Raw genomic sequence first — 17,801 nt, 5'->3', positions numbered from 1 at the left:
AATAGAATAAACAGAAGATGTGAATGAAGAGAGGGAACAGGGTAGCAGAGGGAGTGTGGAGGGAAATGAGGACGGGGATCAGATGTGGGGAGAGTGTAGGAAGGAGATCAGACTGATTGGTGACAGAAAAGAAACCAAGTGTGGGAGCATCTCTGAGACAAGCTGAAAACTTAGGACAGGGTAGGCTCCTGGGAGAATATGGGGGTGACTCTAGCTAAGACTCCTAGTAGGTTGGGTCATGGGGACTGAAGAGGCCATGTTCTAAGTAGATAGGACTTCTAGTGGAGGGGGAGGAACACTAAACCATCAACAAAAACTTTGACCCCAAATTTACCATGACTAGACTATAAATGTGCAGGCATTTTATTTCTTTTTAAATATTTTTAATTTAAATAAAATTGCATTACTTGCTCCCTCTTTTCCTCCCTCTACACTAACCTAGTTATCCTCCCTTAAACTGCTACCATACTTTCAAATTGATAGCTTCTTTTTCTTTGGGAGAGAGAGACAGAGACAGAGATACAGACAGAGAGACAGAGACAGAGAGAGACTGCTGACTTTTTTTTTACTGTTTTCACAGTTTATTCAAAAGTTGAATGGTTAAAATGTGGGCATTTCCCCAAAAATGAACCATCCCCAGCACACAGGCTCTACCATGACCCTATTACATCTCCCATGCTCACCACACACATGCAAACACACAGGGACTAGGATCCCAAATGTTTGGTAATACAAAGTGAGCTCAAAGCTCCACACAGGACCTTCTGTGTCTACACTAGCAGGCTCTGACTAGAAGATAAAGGAGCTAGCATACCAAACACCCTTACCCAGATTTAAGACCTCTCTAACATTCCTTTTTCTTCATCTGAGACAAGACTACCCAAAGCAGTTTCTGTTCTCTGAATGGCTGAGCTAGGACATAGCTGACCTTCACAACTGTCAGATCAGGTCCTGGTTGTAACTTGTCCATGAAACTGCAAGTTTCTAAACAGGTACAAATAATGGTTTAACAGTCATCAACCTGTAAAACCAAACTCTAATGATTCATTAATATGGAATCTCCACATTTTTCTGATTACAGCAAAAAAGTCTTCTAAATGTGGCAGCAGTTGTGACAGAGAAGGTACTTTGTGTTAAACTTACTGTTTCTCAGGAGAGAACACCACAGTGGAGAAGCCAGGTCAGCCAAGCTACAGGCAACCTCTTTGGGTGGAGAGGCAAATATGCCCTGGGAAGGCATCTACAAAGGAAAAAAAAAAGTTAATCATGGTTCCAAGGCAAAATGGCCACTTAAACTTGGGATATGGAAATAACAAGATTAACACAGTTGCATCATGTATTAAGGAATGAGCTCAAGTACTAGTCAGCAGGCTGGTTCCACCCTGACATCCAAGGAGGCTGTGAGATCTTGAACAGCAGCATCTGACCTCCACTGAATTCCCTGTTATGTTCTCAGGAACAAGCTGCTCTGGTAGTACTTGCAGGTATTGCTGGTAGACAGCATGCATTTCAAAACCTTCTCATAGAGCTGCAAAGAGAAATGAGGGCTGTCCACATGGTCCAGAACTCCTTGGCAGTGCCCAATGGCTTTGTGGGCTTTCTAAGAGCAACAAAGGATCATACTAGTACCTCCACCAACAGTCAGAATTGCAACATGAGTCTTTGGATAGGAAGACAGGTCAGTGAGTCAGGGTCTTTGCCTTAGTACCACAAGTAAAGCACAATAAGAATGAAGGCTGTCGAAAGCCACTTGCCCAGGCTGAGGTACGGTGAGAAACTGCTGGCACTGCAGGACAGAGATGGTTCCTTCAGCAATACTGTTGGCTGTTCACACAGAGTTTCATTATTGCATAAGTTTTCTTCTTTTTTCATTTTAATTTTATTTTTATTAATTAGAGTTTATTCACTTTGTATCCCAGCTATAGCCCCCTCTCCCATCCCTTCCCAATCCTACCCTCCCTCCCTCTACTTCTCCTATGCCCTATCCCCAGTCCAATGATTGGGGAGGTCCTTCTCCCCTTCCATCTGCGTTATTTCTTTAACTACAGAATTTTCAGCTTTAAAGAGAAAAATACTTGGTGGGCTTTGCTGGTGCATATCAACATGGCACAGGCATTGGCGGGTACTCAGTGTGTATAATCTTGGTAACAGTGGAAGGCTGTTTTTCCCCTTCCTTCTGATGAACTTAAGAAATTCAAATTTTCTTTAAAACACCTAGCAAACTGGCTCACAGGGCTTACAGCAAGTCACTGGAAAAATGCTTGTCTTTGTCCTATCACCTTCCCAGTGCACTGTGAAGGAATATCCACTTACAATCACATTTCAGAGACTTGGCTATGACATAGTAATGGGTTCTACAAACTTCCTGGAAGTTCTTTCAAGAGCATGAGATGAAAACCATAATGTTGTACAGAGAAATCTGCCCCATTTAGGGTTCCAGCACGGACCCTATTTTGCTGACTTCATATAGGAAAGTATGACCTCCTGGATGCCAGGCCCTTGAAGTACTTGTATGTATAATTGATGAAATTCCCGTGTTTGTTCTTATAGTTAGTCTCAAGATAATTACTATTGGTCACTGTGGGCTTAAGATTATCAGACTTTATATTATATGTCTAAGATCCACTTATGAGTGAGTCTTTCTGTGTGTCTTTCTGCTTCTGGGACAACTCACTCAGGATGATCTTTTCCGGTTCCCACCATTTACCTACAATATTCATTATTTCCTTGTTTTTTTTTTATTGCTGATTAATATTCCACTGTGTAGATGTACCACGATTTCTGTATCCATTCCTCAGTTGAGGGGCATCTGGGTTGTTTCCAGCTTCTGGCTATTACAAATAAAGCTGCTACAAACATGGTTGAGCAAATGTCCTTTTTTGTGTACTTGAGCTTCTTTTGGGTATATGCCTAGGAGTGGTATAGCTATAGGTTAAACCTACTAAAATCTGTACACCTAAAGAAACTAATCAAGGAGGAGGACTCTGGCTAAAATGCTCAATCCCCATTCAGAAAGACAAAGAGGATGGACATCAGAAGAAGGAGAAAACAGGGAACAAGTCCGGAGCCTACCACAGAGGGCCACTGAATGGCTCTACCTTGCAGGGTATCAAATGAGACTCATAGCCAAACTTTGGGCAGAGTGCAGGAAATTTGATGAAAGAAGTGGGAAATAGTAAGAACTAGAGAGGACAGGAGCTCCATAAGGAGAGCAAGAGAATCAAAAATTCTGGGCACAGGAGTCTTTAATGAGACTGATACTCCAGCCAAGGACCATGCATGGAGATAACCTAGAACCCCTGCACAGATGTAGCCTATGGCGTTCAGTGTCCAAGTGGGTTCCATAATAATGTAAACAGGGACTGTCTCTGACATGAACTGATTGGCCTGCTCTTTGATCACCTCCCGCTGAGGAGGGAGCAGCTTTACCAGGCCACAGAGGAAGACAACTCCTGAAGCGACCTAATAGATTTGAATCAGAAGAAATAAAAGGAAGACCTCAGCTATCAGTGGACCTGGGGAGGGCCATGGGAGGAGATGAGGGAGGGAGGGAGGGAGGGATTGGGAAGGAAGGAGGGAGGGAGCTACAAGGAGGATACAAAGTGAATAAAGTGTAATTAATAAAAATTTTTAAAAAAAACTGTAAGCAAAGAAAAAAAGAATAATAGACTCTGGAAATTCATCAAAGTTTGAGGTATTGTCGATGTTCTTGATTTCAATATATATTACAGCTGATCTCTCCCTAATATGTTCACAGTCAACACCTTCAAAATATCATTATTTTTTATTTCCTCAACTCCAGGGGCTCCAATTCTACGTTCTCATTCACAGCAGAACCTCAAAATCAAGCCCTTGACTTTCTCTGATTCAGGAACTTCTGAGGGAAAGATCAAAGTTGCCATCACTTTCTTTTTATAATTTTTACTAATTACGCTTTATTCACTTTGTATCCTCCCATAAATCCCTCCCTTCTCCCTTCCCAATCCCACCTTTACTCCCCCTTCTCCACCCATGCCCCTCCCCAAGTCCACTGATAGGGGAGGTCCTCCTCTCCTTCCTTCCGATCCTAGTCTATCAGATCTCATCAGGAGTGGCTGCATTGTCTTCTTCTGTGACCTGGTAATGCTGCTTCCCCCTCAGGGGGAGGTGATCAAAGAGCAGGCCAATCAGGTTATGTCAGAGGCAGTCCCTCTTCCCATTACTATGTAACCCACTTGGACACTGAACTGTCATGGGCTATATCTGTGCAGTGGTTCTACCTAGAACCCCTGCCATCACTTTCTTATATGTCTCTTGTGGGGTCTTAGAGCAAAATGGTAGGTAGCCTATCAGCATCTCAAAAATGATCACCCCAAGTGACCACCTGTCGCAGAGCTTGTTGTACTCTGTCTGCATGAACACCTCGGGAACAATGTAATCTGGAGTGCCCACTGTAGAGAAGGCCAGTTGGCTTCGGTTTCTTTTCCAGTTCTCTGCTTTCCTTTTGGAATTCACGTTCTGAAAAGTGGAATTACTGAGCAGGCTGTGGTTCAGACTCCTATAAAATTCTGTCCTGTGTGCTTTTTTCAAGCATGTACAAAAGCTAAAGTCAGAAAGATTGTTCAGACGAAAGAAACAGGACTGGTGTAAGTGATGAGCATTCTGCACAAAACAGACAAGCTTGAGAATGAGCAGGTTGGCCACATTCGTGCAGAGTGAGACATTCTGCTAGAAACAGACAGTTTGTGGGCTGTGAAAATGTTCTGTAGTTTTCAGGATCAGCTAAACCTCTGCCTAATCGTGCAGTTCCTGCCTGGAGAGGACATGATGATCTTTTTGATGAAAAAGATACTCTGACAGAAAAGGAAACTCAGTTTTACATATCAGAAACAGTATTAGCCATAGACTCCATTAACCAGTTAGGATTCATCCATAGAGAAGTTGAACCAGACAACCTTCTTTTGGACAGCAAAGGTCATGTGAAACTTGCTATCTCTGTTTTTGTTGGTGGTATGATCACTCTGCATGGGAAAAACCAATATGTGTGCTCATTCCTGGGAAAAGCTAATCCTCCTCCCATCAGTCAATAGTTGCCAATATATGGTAGTTTTCACTACAAAAGTACATACAACACTTTAAGAAAAAATATAACATTCATTCTGGAGAATCACCCCCTTGAAAACAGAGGCAACTGAAACACTTTCTAACATTTTATTAAATTACATTAGCATGATCTTGATATCAAACAGTCAATAGTGCAAGAAAATAAAATATCAAGGTATTATGGTGTATGCTTGTAAGCCCAACATTTAAAAAGCTGAGTCAGGAGGATCCAGGGTTTTAGGCCACCCTGGGCTACATAGCTAGTTCCACTGGCCTGAGAGTAAAAGCAACACTGTCTAAAACTGAAAACAGAAAATAATAGATCAATATTACTTGTGAATATAAATATTAAATACCAGAAAAAATTTTGGCAAGCTATGTCAATGTGAAAAGTATCCTAAAACTGTATAATCAAAAGAAGCTTACATCAGTAATATAAGGTAGGTTCAATGCTCAAAAATCAACAATTGCAGGCTAACGCAGCAACCTTGAAACCTGCCACAAAGGGCCTCTGAAAGCCTCTGCAGTATAGACTGTCAAAGCAGTTGCTGAGCCTGATGACCAACTGATGGGCAGAGTGAATGGAATTTTATGTAAGAAGTGGGAAATAGTAAGAGCTGGAGGGGACAGGAACTCCACAAGGAGAGCAACAGAACAAGATAATTTGAACACAGGGAACTTCCCAGAAAATCATACTCCAACCAAGGACTATTCATGGAGATGACCTGGAACCCCTGCACAGATGTAGCCCATGGCAGTTCAGTGTCCAAGTGGTTTACATAGTAATGGGAAGAGGGACTGCCTCTGACATAATCTGATTGGCCTGCTCGTTGATCACTTCCCCCTGAGGGGGGAGCAGCCTTACCAGGCCACAGTAGAGGACAATGCAGCCACTTTTGATGAGAACTGATAGACTAAGATCAGAAAGAAGAGGAGAACCTCCCCTATCAGTGGACTTGGGGAGTGACAAGCATGCAGAAAGGGGAGGGAGGGTGGGATCGGCAGGGGAGGAGGGAGGGGCTTATGGGGGGATACAAAATGAATAAAGTGTAATTAATAAAAAATAAAAAAAAAGAAATCGGGTGATCGCTAGATAGGTAGACAGCAATTTACTATAAGAACACAAGTAATTCATTATTGACTCTATTAAAACATCAGCTTCTGCTGGTCATTTTATAATGCTTGTATCTTTCTCACTCTAGATGAATGATGGCTCCACGTTATGCTTCCATATTCCTCCAGTCTGACTCTGCAGCGTCCTTTTCAATAGTGTCTCCAGTGTTCTCTCTTAGACCTCATGCTTTCCGTGCTGTTTATGTGACTTTTCCTTTCACTTGTGCTATGTGATATTAGGGCTTAGAGGGCTGGGGTGAGCTCTATGAAAATTAAGTCTCCATCACTTACAAGTTATCAGAACACCTGAAAATAGTTTATCATTCTGGAGTCATAGACTCCTATATCCAAAATGACCCCAATATACCATCGCTAACCTTGATTCCTTGTAAAAATTAAGTGTGGAAATGTGGTATTGCATGGAAAGTTTCCGGCACTGGTGGAGTACGCCATAAGTGGTACCTGTGGAAATTTGCTTGTAGAATGTAGTCCTTGAATTGGAAGTGTTTGTTAAAGTGATTATTTTATTGCTGTGCTCTCTCACATTTCATCTATATGCACACAGTGGTCATGGTAATGACACATTTTTAATTAAATTTTTATTTTTTATATTAAAAAAAAGAAGTTCAAAGAAACAAAAGCATATTGCCATAATCATCAATACAAAGGCAAAATATGAAAAATAGTTAATAGACAATTTCTAATCCAACTAATAAGAACTAGAGCATAATTTTCTTAAATATGAGGAAAGTCCTCCATAAAACTAAGATTTAATGTTTTACCTAATGGAGACAGATGAGGCATTCCCTATAAGATTTGTTTCTAAACATGGATGCCTTTTTCATCATTCCTAGTTAGTCCAATAAGACAAATAAAATGAATAAAATGTATACCAACTACAAAAGGAAGAGAGTAAAATTATCTCCATTTGTTTACAATGTCCTTATCTAAATACAAACATAGTGCCAATAGGTAATCTCAATAAAATGGCAAAACAGATTTCAAAATTTACAAAAAGTAATTATGTCTTTATACTGGTCATATACAATCAGAAACTGAAGTTTAAAAGGAAGCAATAGCATTTAAATTTAACACTCTAATGGTGTTGATCAGCCATAGAGTCTTTGTCTAGCATGTACAGGGCCTTGAGTTCATCCCTAGCAGGTTAAAAATTTAAAAACTAAAAGAAAATAATAAAAATCTCCAATACAGTACTTTCATATGGTGCTTTAAGAATCTCAAGGAAATATTCATGTCTCCGTGTTCATAGTAGCATCAATCACCATACCTGATGGGTAGACGCAACATGTTAATAAATACACAAAATGGAGTAAATGTACATAAAAATTATTTTAAAGCAGATTATTCCATAACAGCCTTATTCATAATAGCAGAAGCTGGAAACAACCCAGATGTACCTCAACTGAAGAATGGATACAGAAATTGTGGTACATTTACACAACTGAATACTTCTCAGCTATTAAAAACAAGGAAATCATGAAATTTCCAGGTAAATAGATGGAACTAGAAAAGATCCTCCTGAACTAGAACTAGAACCCATTACCAGAAACCAAAACCAGAAAGACAATCATGGTATATACTCACTTATAAGTGGATATTAGCCATGTAATATAGGATAAACACACTAAAATCTATATTCCTAAAGAAGCTAAACAATAAGGAGGACCCTAGGGAAGATGCTTAATTCTCATTCAGAAGGGCAAACAGGATAGACACTGGAAGGGGAAGAAAACGAGGAACAGGACAGGAGCCTACCACTGAGGGCCTCTGAAAGACTCCACCCAGCAGGGTATCAAAGCAGATGCTGAGACTCATAGCCAAACTTTGGGCAGAGTGCAGAGAGTCTTATGGAAGAAAGGGGGTTAGAGGACACGGAGAAGACAGGAATTCCACAAGGAGAACAACGAAGCCAAAATATCTGAGTCCAGGAGTGCCTTCAGAGACTGATGCATCAACCAAGGACCATGCACAAAGAGGACCTAGACCCACTGCTCAGATGTAGCCCATAGGCAGCTCAGTCTCCAGGTGGGTTTCCTAGTAAGGGAAGCAAGGGCTGTCTCTAGCATGAACTCAGTGGCTGGCTCTTTGATCACCTCAGGCAGTCTTGCCAGGCCATAGAGGAAGAGGATCCAGGCAGTCCTGATGAAACTTGACAAGCTAGGTTGAGATGGTAGGAGAGGAGGTTTTTCTCCCTTTCAGTGGACTAGGAGTGGGGAATGGGTGGGGGGAAAGGGAAGGAAGGTGGGACAGGGAGAAGATGAGGGATAGGGCTACAACTGGGATAGAAAGTGAATAAATTGTAAAAAATAATAATAATAATTTGTAAGACTAGCAAAATTGCTCAGTATGTACAGCATTTGCTGCCAAGTAATATCCTGAGTTTTAGAGTCCATAGTCCAGGGACACCATTATATCATAGAACCCACTGATATCCTGAGTTGAATCCCTGGGAACTACACAGCAGAAGCAGAAAACCAACTCCCACAAATTGTATTCTTACTTCTACATGTGAAGTATAACACACATGTGCACAATCATCGCCCCCCCCACTTTCTCCAAATGTAATGTAAGCAAATAATTAAGTATGTTGTTCCAGAAAATTACATATAAACCAGATTAGTGGTTTTCTAAAGCAGGGTTAAGAATCAAAAAGAATCAACAGTAAACTTATCTGAGAGATACTGGGGTGATGAAATGCTCCAAAACTGACTCAATGAGGATTTCAAAACTTTATTAGCATTCTTCTTTAAAAAAATCTTGGGAATTTACACTTTTAAAGTATGCAGAGCCTCTGTGTGCAGCTCATTTGAAAAAGTGCTTGTCTAATATGCACAAAGCCATAGGTTTGATTCTCAGCACTGTATAAACCAAATGTGATGATACACAATCATAGCTCAGCACTAGGGAAACTACAGCAAGAGGATCAGATGTTCAAGTTTATCCTAGGCATAGTAATTTTAGGGCTAACCTGTGCCATATGATACTTTTTTTAAGGTGAATTAAGGGATTTTTATGGCAGCACATGCTGGCAATCCTAATACTGGAAAAAAAAATGACACAGGTGAAACCTGGTATACTTGGTAGGAAAATTCAGGAAGGAGAAATGCTCAATATATTTTATAAAAATGTTTTAAAAAAGGTTAAATCTTCTCAGAACGGGCTTGAAATGGACAATTTAATGTGTTTATCACAATAAAAAACCAACCAGTCAATCTTGTTCTATTTACCACCTCTGTGGATTTGAACTATAGAACTTTCTTTAACCTATGAGTAAAAACATGATATAGTTATCATGAAAATGTATGAGAATTTTACATTAACACTTTGGCATATAATAAGGGATCAATAAATGGTAGTTGTTGTTACTAAACAGACACTAATTGCTTTTTCACTGAAGCTATCTTAAGCAAGTCCTTGAGTTACATTTTGTGAAGTAAGCAACAGAGAAATCCTCCCAGATGGAGTCCAACTATCAATTTCTATTCTGTGGCACAGACAACAATCTATGCTGAACAAGAATATGATATTTTCTCAAGACATAATGCTTGAGATAAAGACCTTTAATAAGACAGCAATATCAAAATTCTTAAAGTTCAAGTACACTCTGTCTTTATACATCACTACTAAAATCCCAGCATAGAATTCACAGGTATTCTAGATTTCTCAGGATAGAATACCAAGAGGGAATCACAAACAGATAAGCCAAATGTGAAATTAACATGTAAAATTGATATATATATACACACATATACACAAGTTCAAGACTGTCCAAGAATCAATTATCTCTGCCCGTTTTCAACACTCTCTCACTACCACTCAAACTGAGAGGTGGAATATCTTACCTCAGTTGACCCTAGCATCTAGGAAAAACTTTGAAAAAAAGTGAAAAACTGGATGAAGTAATTGAATTTGGTATTAGATATTGCATGTTTGCAGGCCATGACTACAACAAATTTACTCCAATTTTTATTTCCCTCACTTTCACACCCTGCACCCTGCCCCACCCTGCGGCTTGTTCAATAAGACAGTCCCCAGCAATAGTTTCCTTAGCATCAGAATCCATCATAGAGGGTGGAAAAAAAGAAAGACATTTCCATCTTCCGCCTCCTCATGATCAAACTGGGGCTTCAGCCCACACAGATCTGTCACTCTGAGTAGGCTCCGCAGTCACAGCATCTTTGCCAAGGCAGAACAGAGATAATTGCATCTCAGAGCAACACAAAGCTAACTTTTCTCTTCAAGCCTGTGTTTTAGCAGCACTACCTTCTTTAGAATAATTATCTCAAAAGTACAAACTTGGTTTTTTACCTGAGTTGAAATCTTACTAGAGAAAGGAGTCTCCTGGCTGAGTTTGCACCACAGCCTAAAATCACACTGCAAAAGAACAAAACAATAGAATTAACAAATGTATGGTATAAGATATGGCTTTGTTAAGAAAGCCTTGTTTGACAAGCACCCTCCAGAATTCAATCTCAGAAATGACTCATACGCTCTGCTCTGTATTTTAATCCTTCCTGAAGACAGGATTAAAATGTTACTGCTTCCAGGTTACTGCCTCAGCTAGTTCATTTTTCTTTTTCAAATTCCTAATACTGGATAAATGTTTTGTGTGTGCTACTCAGTTACAGTGGGACAAATTTAAAGTATACCTAGTCTGACATCAGGCGCAGGAGCAAGGAGATTGTGACTTACTTGTTTGTTTGCTTTGGAACATCTTTGTTTTATCTATGTTTATCATTATCATTTTTTTGAGAACACTTTACTTGTTTTTTTCACAAGTATTTACTGTTCAACTCAAAAATGCTAAAGTGCTAAAAAAAAAAAAAAAAAAAAAAAAGCTTAGGTACTCCTGAATCTAGTGGGTCATCATCTATGGCTGATATGAAGGAACCTGTCAACTGTCAACATGCTGTCATCCCAATAGGAGATGGCTGCTACCACAGTCTGAAACATTTGAGTCAGGAGATGGACAGATAGAGGCACATACAGGGGAACCCAGAAACAGCCTTAAGTGAGTTCTATGTTGTCAAGAAGATGAACTGTGGTTGGGAAGGTTTTCTTGAATATTGTCTTTCTTTTCTAGCTAATCACATACACAAATTAAATACTTGCTTAAGTACACAGTCCCAAGGGCCAATATCTCTTCAGGTCAGATTTGCTTCCAACAGACTGATTGTGGGTGTCCCCCCTATGTTCTTCAGAAGAAAAGTTCTAAAGCTACAAATCCATCTGCAAGTCCTGCTGTGTCACTGTGAAGACTATACTTAGAAGGATTACAGGGACAGGGCATGAAGACTTAACAAGAGAGTCAAAGCAATCATGCAAATACAGGGCATGTTGCGGGTCTGGCAATGGAAGTTGCTGGAAGTAGAAGTTCTCAGTACACTTGGACATTTATAAGCACTAGGAGTTGTTACAACATAGGGAATTAATATGAAAAAGACTCAGGAGCTTCTGGAACCTTTTGCTCAAGAGATGGCAAGGCAAGGAACAAGACTGTTCAACTAAAGTACAATGGATTTAGAGTCAATCATAGTTATAAGACTATCTGTGTAATCTTTAGCAGATCACATCACTATTGCCTGTATTCCTTTACATAAGGAACAAGACAAATATACTTGACTGTCTATTTTACAGAACAGTAATAAGGATCAAAGGAGATATATTTGAATATGCCTTGTAAACTCCAAATCACTATTCAAATACGAGCAATTACTATTATTAAATCACATACAGAGACAATCATCAGAGGTATGTAACACTAACAATAAGAGCAAGTTGAGTAATGAGCCACAAATTTGCACCTAAGGAATACAAAGATAGGTCAGAATAGTAGAGGTATCATAAAGGAACAGAATCAAAAAGGCCAAGCAACTTTTCTTACAGGGAACATCTAATAGAAGCTAAGACAGGTCAAGACTTTCTCCTCTGTCTTAATAGAGAAAGATTTAATAAACAGCATACATTTATAGATTAACTACTGAGGACCCCGGTGGAATGGATGACCCTCTAAGGTGTTTTCTGCCTTGTTGAGTTGACATCACCACTATGATAATCAGGGTTATAATCACTATTACAAAGAACAGAAGGAAATAGCCTGAGTGGGAAAAAAATCTGTAGCTCCTGGGTTCAGAGGTTTTTGAACTTGCTTGACTAGCTGTTACTTTGTTCCTCATGGTGAAGAACCCATATGGCAACTCTGTAACTCTAGTTCCAAGAAATCTGACACCCTCATGCAGGCAAAACACCAATGCATATGAAATAAAAATAAATTATATAAAAATAAATGAACTATAACAATCCCATACCAAGTGGTCTAAACCTAGAACTTGAAGTATATTCTGGACTACCACTTCTCCATCTTTAATGTTCCCTATGCAATCAATCACTAAGACCTGACATGCTCCTCAGACCTCTAACATCTATGCTTCCTCTCAATACATACATCTACATACATAACTCAGGCTATTACTCCCCATTATTTCAGCTTTCTAATTAGACTCAGCACTATCTATTAATCATTCTCAAATACAAATCAGATTATGTCTGTAGCTTAAGTCTCAGTGTCCTTAAAGTGGTAAGACCCTCCATGATCTTGTTCTTACTACCTTCCTTTTATTAGTTACCTGACCTACTTGCACCCATTGAACATCTGGTCTTGTCAAACTATGTATAGTCAATGTTTCATACATTTTCAAGATTCTGTCATTTCTTCTGTTGACCTTACCGTTTGGATTGCACTTCTCCCTCTTTCTGCCAAGTAAATATGGATGAAGCTTTTATGACAAGGCTTAGTCATCATTTCCTTTATCAGCCTTTTCCCACCTAATTTAAAAAGGACTCCCCATCCCTCATTTTTTATTATATTAAGTATATTATTTTGACTTTTATCATAGTAACTATAATACATCATCCCCCATATATGCTTACTTCTTTTTTTTTCTACTAAACTTGGCTCTTTTTAAAGACAAGAATAAAGTCTTACCTGTTTATTATTCATTTTTGTTGCTCCAATGCTTAACCCAAGACCTTATATGTAGTGTGAGGTTATTAAAAGGTTATTGATTAGAAAAATAAATTTTAAAAATCACCTGGTGAAAATTTGCAATATGTGAACTAGGCTCCCAAACAGCCTATTCTCTAATCAAGGAAGATGGCACAAATTAGTACAGTACATAAACATTCAATTGTTCCTTGTGCACAATAGATGCTGTAGAAGAGAAAAATAATTCATTTTCTTTAACTAGAGAAGAATCCAGAGTGGTGATGAGACATAAACTGGGTCTCATAAGATCCAAATGACCTGGAGTTGTTAGCACATGTCTATATGTGAGGATGTGTGTACTGGTAAATGTAAGAGAGTTTCAGGAAGACACTAAGAAAATGGGAACTCAGGGACTGGCTAAGATTCCTTAGAACATTCAGAAGGATAATGTCAGCCCTTCGTTGGCACCAAATAAGCACATTTCTACTTAATAAGGAGGTTCACTCTTTGCTTTCTGAAAACAGGGAAATTAAATTATCTGCTTTGGAAAGATTCCCACAGGAAAGCTTGGCACACAGGCTGACTACAGAGTCACCATCCTGGCAGAAAAATAACCTCAAATGCAGCATAACTCTGACAATGCACAGAATATGCAACAAAAACTTAAATGGACGGGACTTGGATTTTAGCCATAGTCAGTAAGTTAAGATCTCTGAAGGATGGCAGAGAGCATGATTTAACACCAAAGAAAAAGTTTCAGTAGGTCTTAAAGAGAATGTGATATACAGAAGCAAATACTAACCTTCAAAACATTAGCAATATCATATATTCAAAAATATTTCAATATATAAGTAAAAAAATACCTGGTAGATGGAAATGACTGATGGACTCATTTCCAGGATTTTAAAACTGTGGTTACTTTAAAGAACTTATTTATTCCCATTCCCAACACCGTGAAATCCCTATGATGCTAATATAGATGGATGAAAGCTAGAAGCTCAGATAGTCTGCCTGATTTTTGTAACACTTCTGATAAAAACAGATAACGTTTATCAGCTGTTTTCACTGACAGAGCAGTAGCAGTAATAGCACTTTTCAATTCCCATTTTAGAGACTTTGTTTTCTTTCTCAGCAAACTATAATAAAATATGCTTACATCATACCATTGACATTGTAGAGAACAGTCTAGCTTTCCCACATTTTGATCCATGATGATGAAATCAGAGAAAGAATCAGGGCCTGCATTGGGATGCATTTACCTGGAGGTTCAAGAACTTCTGGAAAAATACATTTAGATCAATTATAGAAATAGAGAAGTGGTAGAGGATGGCAGGGAAAAGAAAATCCATTCTGTTGTAATTAATTTTATGAAAAAATCAAACTGCTATACCTCTCGGTCAGGATGTAAACTTGAATTTAACCCCCTACCCACAGATGTGTGGGTATATAAATATCTTTCTATTCTCTAGTGCTGGCTATTGAGTCTCATGGAGCATATAGCTCCTGATACCACATGGATCCAGGCACAGCTAAGTTCTCTGCTTAGGTCATTTTTCTCTCCTAGCTCAAAGATGCTCTAAAACTATAAATCACTCTGTATGTCTTATAAAATAATATTATATTCACATTTCAAAGGAAAATGTAACCAAGGAATAAAATTACATACAGTTCCTTACTCATAGTAACCCATGGCTTGGGATTTGATTAACCTGGTCTTAACAGACAGAGATGTAAAATAGCTTCCTACTACATTCTATTCTGTTATCTTTTGTTTATGCAAGGTTATGAGGTCAGAAAGCAGATTGCCTTACATGGAAGATAATATGAACAAACTGACCTTACTTCTGTCACTAAGGGATCTATACATTCTCAGAGCACAGAGTATCAATAAATGGCTAATCACCTGGACATGAATATTTGCTCAGTTATTTCTGTTTAAAAGCACAAATCATTTGCCACTTTCCTCAGTAAAACCTCCCATACCTATTGAACAATTCCAATCATTTATACCTCTTTTTCATATGCAGAAAAAAATGCCACTGTGTTAAGTATTATCCCATAGAACTTTCTCTGAAAATATAAATTTCCTATATCAATGGTGTCCAAGAGAGTGGCCGATAAATTCATATGACCATTGAGCTCTTGAATTATTGCTAGCATGACAGAGAAACTGAAATTTTCACTGCATTTAACTTTAATTAATTTAAATTCAAAACTGCAGTTGGTTATTGGTTATTTCTATGGACAGTTCCAGTAGTTAACTTGTGTTTCCTAAGGGCAAAGGTTATTCCAGTGTCTCTGTGATACTGTATCCTCAGTGCCTGTATATAGCCACAGTTAATGAATACTTAATTACTTGATTGACTTGTCAGTCTATCAACTTTTATTTAGCCCACTGGTGTCAACTGTCCTGGATGAATGCCTGTGGAAACAATATCACAAATTATTCAGTGGGATGGTTACCAGATATTCAAGCTGATAGACAAAATAGTGAAAACAAAGTAGGAAAAGAACAAGAAGGAGCAGAGGATACTCAAAAGTTTATGTTTTTGTTTTGACAGTAGCTATCTGTATGGCCTTTGGAGTGTTGTTTAAACCTGCACACCTTTGGGATCCTCATTTATACAATCTGGACAGAAAAAAAATGACTATCTTAGGTTATGGTGGTGAAATAAAATGAGACATCTAAAGCACTGGAGAAATAAGTGGTAATGTTGTTTGCTTATTTACTTTTGGAAGCAGAGGTTTTGCCAAATAGAAATAGTATAGCATATACTTTATTTATACTATATTATAGTATATAATTTATAGTCACTGAATTTGGTTAAATAGGCATAAATCCTAAGACCATTCTTAAGAAATCTAGTTTCTTGAGTCATTTACCAACTAAATCCAAACAAGGACTTCCTTGTATGTCATTACACAAAACCCACTTCACATGGATAACAATTTATCCAGTACTAGCCAATAAATTCATGTTTACTTTTATAGTGGTACACACTGCACACTAGTGTCTCCAAACTAGGTGATTACATTTACATCTGCCACTGGGATACTGTAACATTTCCTGAGTATTTGCTATGGTAATGGTTTTCTTTGCCATTGGCCATCTCTTCTTCACTAGTACATGTTTTGTAAAAGATGGCAGCAGCCTAGGCAATGATACGTATGTTGAGAAATAACCTTCATGATTTGGGAGTGATGTCCAAGGTTAAGGATGCAAAGCATTCTTTTTACAGCTTCTTATAATCAGGGAAAGGACTGTCACACAACTCATTAATATTTCAGTGACCATCTAGCCTTCTTGTGTCAGGGTAAAGCTGACAATTATGGGATGGGAGGGAGGTGGTAAGAACTACAATAAAATGTAAAAGTTAACATATTATTTACAAAAAATTCTTGGGCCTATACATAAAGTCCAGTCATTTTATTGGTGAAAATAAGTAAATCTCATAATAAACCATCAATTTCAGAATCAAGACAGGAAAATGCAGAGTTTGGATCATGATAAGACCCTGCCTTAATTAAGCGAGGCATAGTATACCTTTTCATTTGACTTTCTACATTGCATAAGGACAGGTAACAAAGTCATATTGTCCTCAGAAAACTTCAGAAACCATTTATCTCAACATTTCTGTTTTCTAGATAAGGAACTGAAACCCAGAGACAAATCTTGACCTCCTCAAGGTCACCCAAGACACTAGTAGAACTTGGAATCCATTATTCCCTATGTAGAAGCATATATTGCTGAAGGCTGAATATTCCTTATCTGAAAGAAATGACGAAAGTGTCTTCCAAAATTTAGAGGTTTTTTTTTTTTCTCACAACTGGGAATATATGCATAAAACTTTATTGTCTGAGTTTCTATAATTTAAAAACCCAATATCCAAAACCTGAAATTCATTGCTCAAAAACAATTCTATTTTAAGGTACTACGATTTGGTAACAATTTGGGTTTCAGACTTATGACATACAGTCTGCATAATGAAAATATACGGCCATAAAACCTGAATTTAAGTACTAGATTTTCTTGTTACTTCCTCAAGTCATTTTCATTTATACTCTTTGGCCCTCATGCCCTTAATTTCTGACGTGTGATTAATAATGATTTATCAAAGGCAGTTATTTTGAAAATAAGGTAAGAAAGCATATATAAATTATTTGGCCTTGTTTTGAGTATATAGTATGAGTTTTAGTAATCTACTTTCTTCCCTGGTATAGTATTCTTCTCACTTATCTGTGTTATATTCATATATTTTCCATGGCAGTAATAGTCTTAAGAAGTAAGATGGAGACAAATTTGATCACTAGAATGTCTATTAAGAATAATATTATCTTGGATTGAATGATTGTCTTGGTATGCGACTGAAGTAGAAAGAAAATGAATCTTCTCAATCATTCCTCTCTCCTTCACATCTTAGGAGTGGGAAAGAAGTTGTTTTCCATGAGATAGGAGCTTTATTGACCTCAAAACATGGGAGAAGGTAAAAAAAATAGTAAGATAGAAAGGAGATGTATTTAGGTGATAGTAAAATGTGTCTGACATTTAAGACTGGAAGTATCCACAGAACATGGTAATATCCATAGAGCATGCTTATGT

General features: G+C 38.1%; 1 pseudogene; it reads right to left on the bottom strand.

The window, feature by feature from the left end:
- Nucleotides 1-844: 844 nt before the first annotated feature.
- LOC129680509 (serine/threonine-protein kinase 38-like) lies at nucleotides 845-13,216 on the bottom strand (annotated as a pseudogene).
- Between the last annotated feature and the right edge of the window lie 4,585 nt (nucleotides 13,217-17,801).

The sequence above is a fragment of the Psammomys obesus genome, unplaced genomic scaffold, assembly GCF_907164565.1.
Source record: "Psammomys obesus unplaced genomic scaffold, mPsaObe1.curated_primary_1811, whole genome shotgun sequence".
In the NCBI taxonomy this organism is placed as follows: Eukaryota; Metazoa; Chordata; class Mammalia; order Rodentia; family Muridae; genus Psammomys; species Psammomys obesus.
The sequence above is the reverse complement of the archived record's forward strand: the minus strand, read 5'-3'. Positions and strand labels throughout refer to the sequence as shown.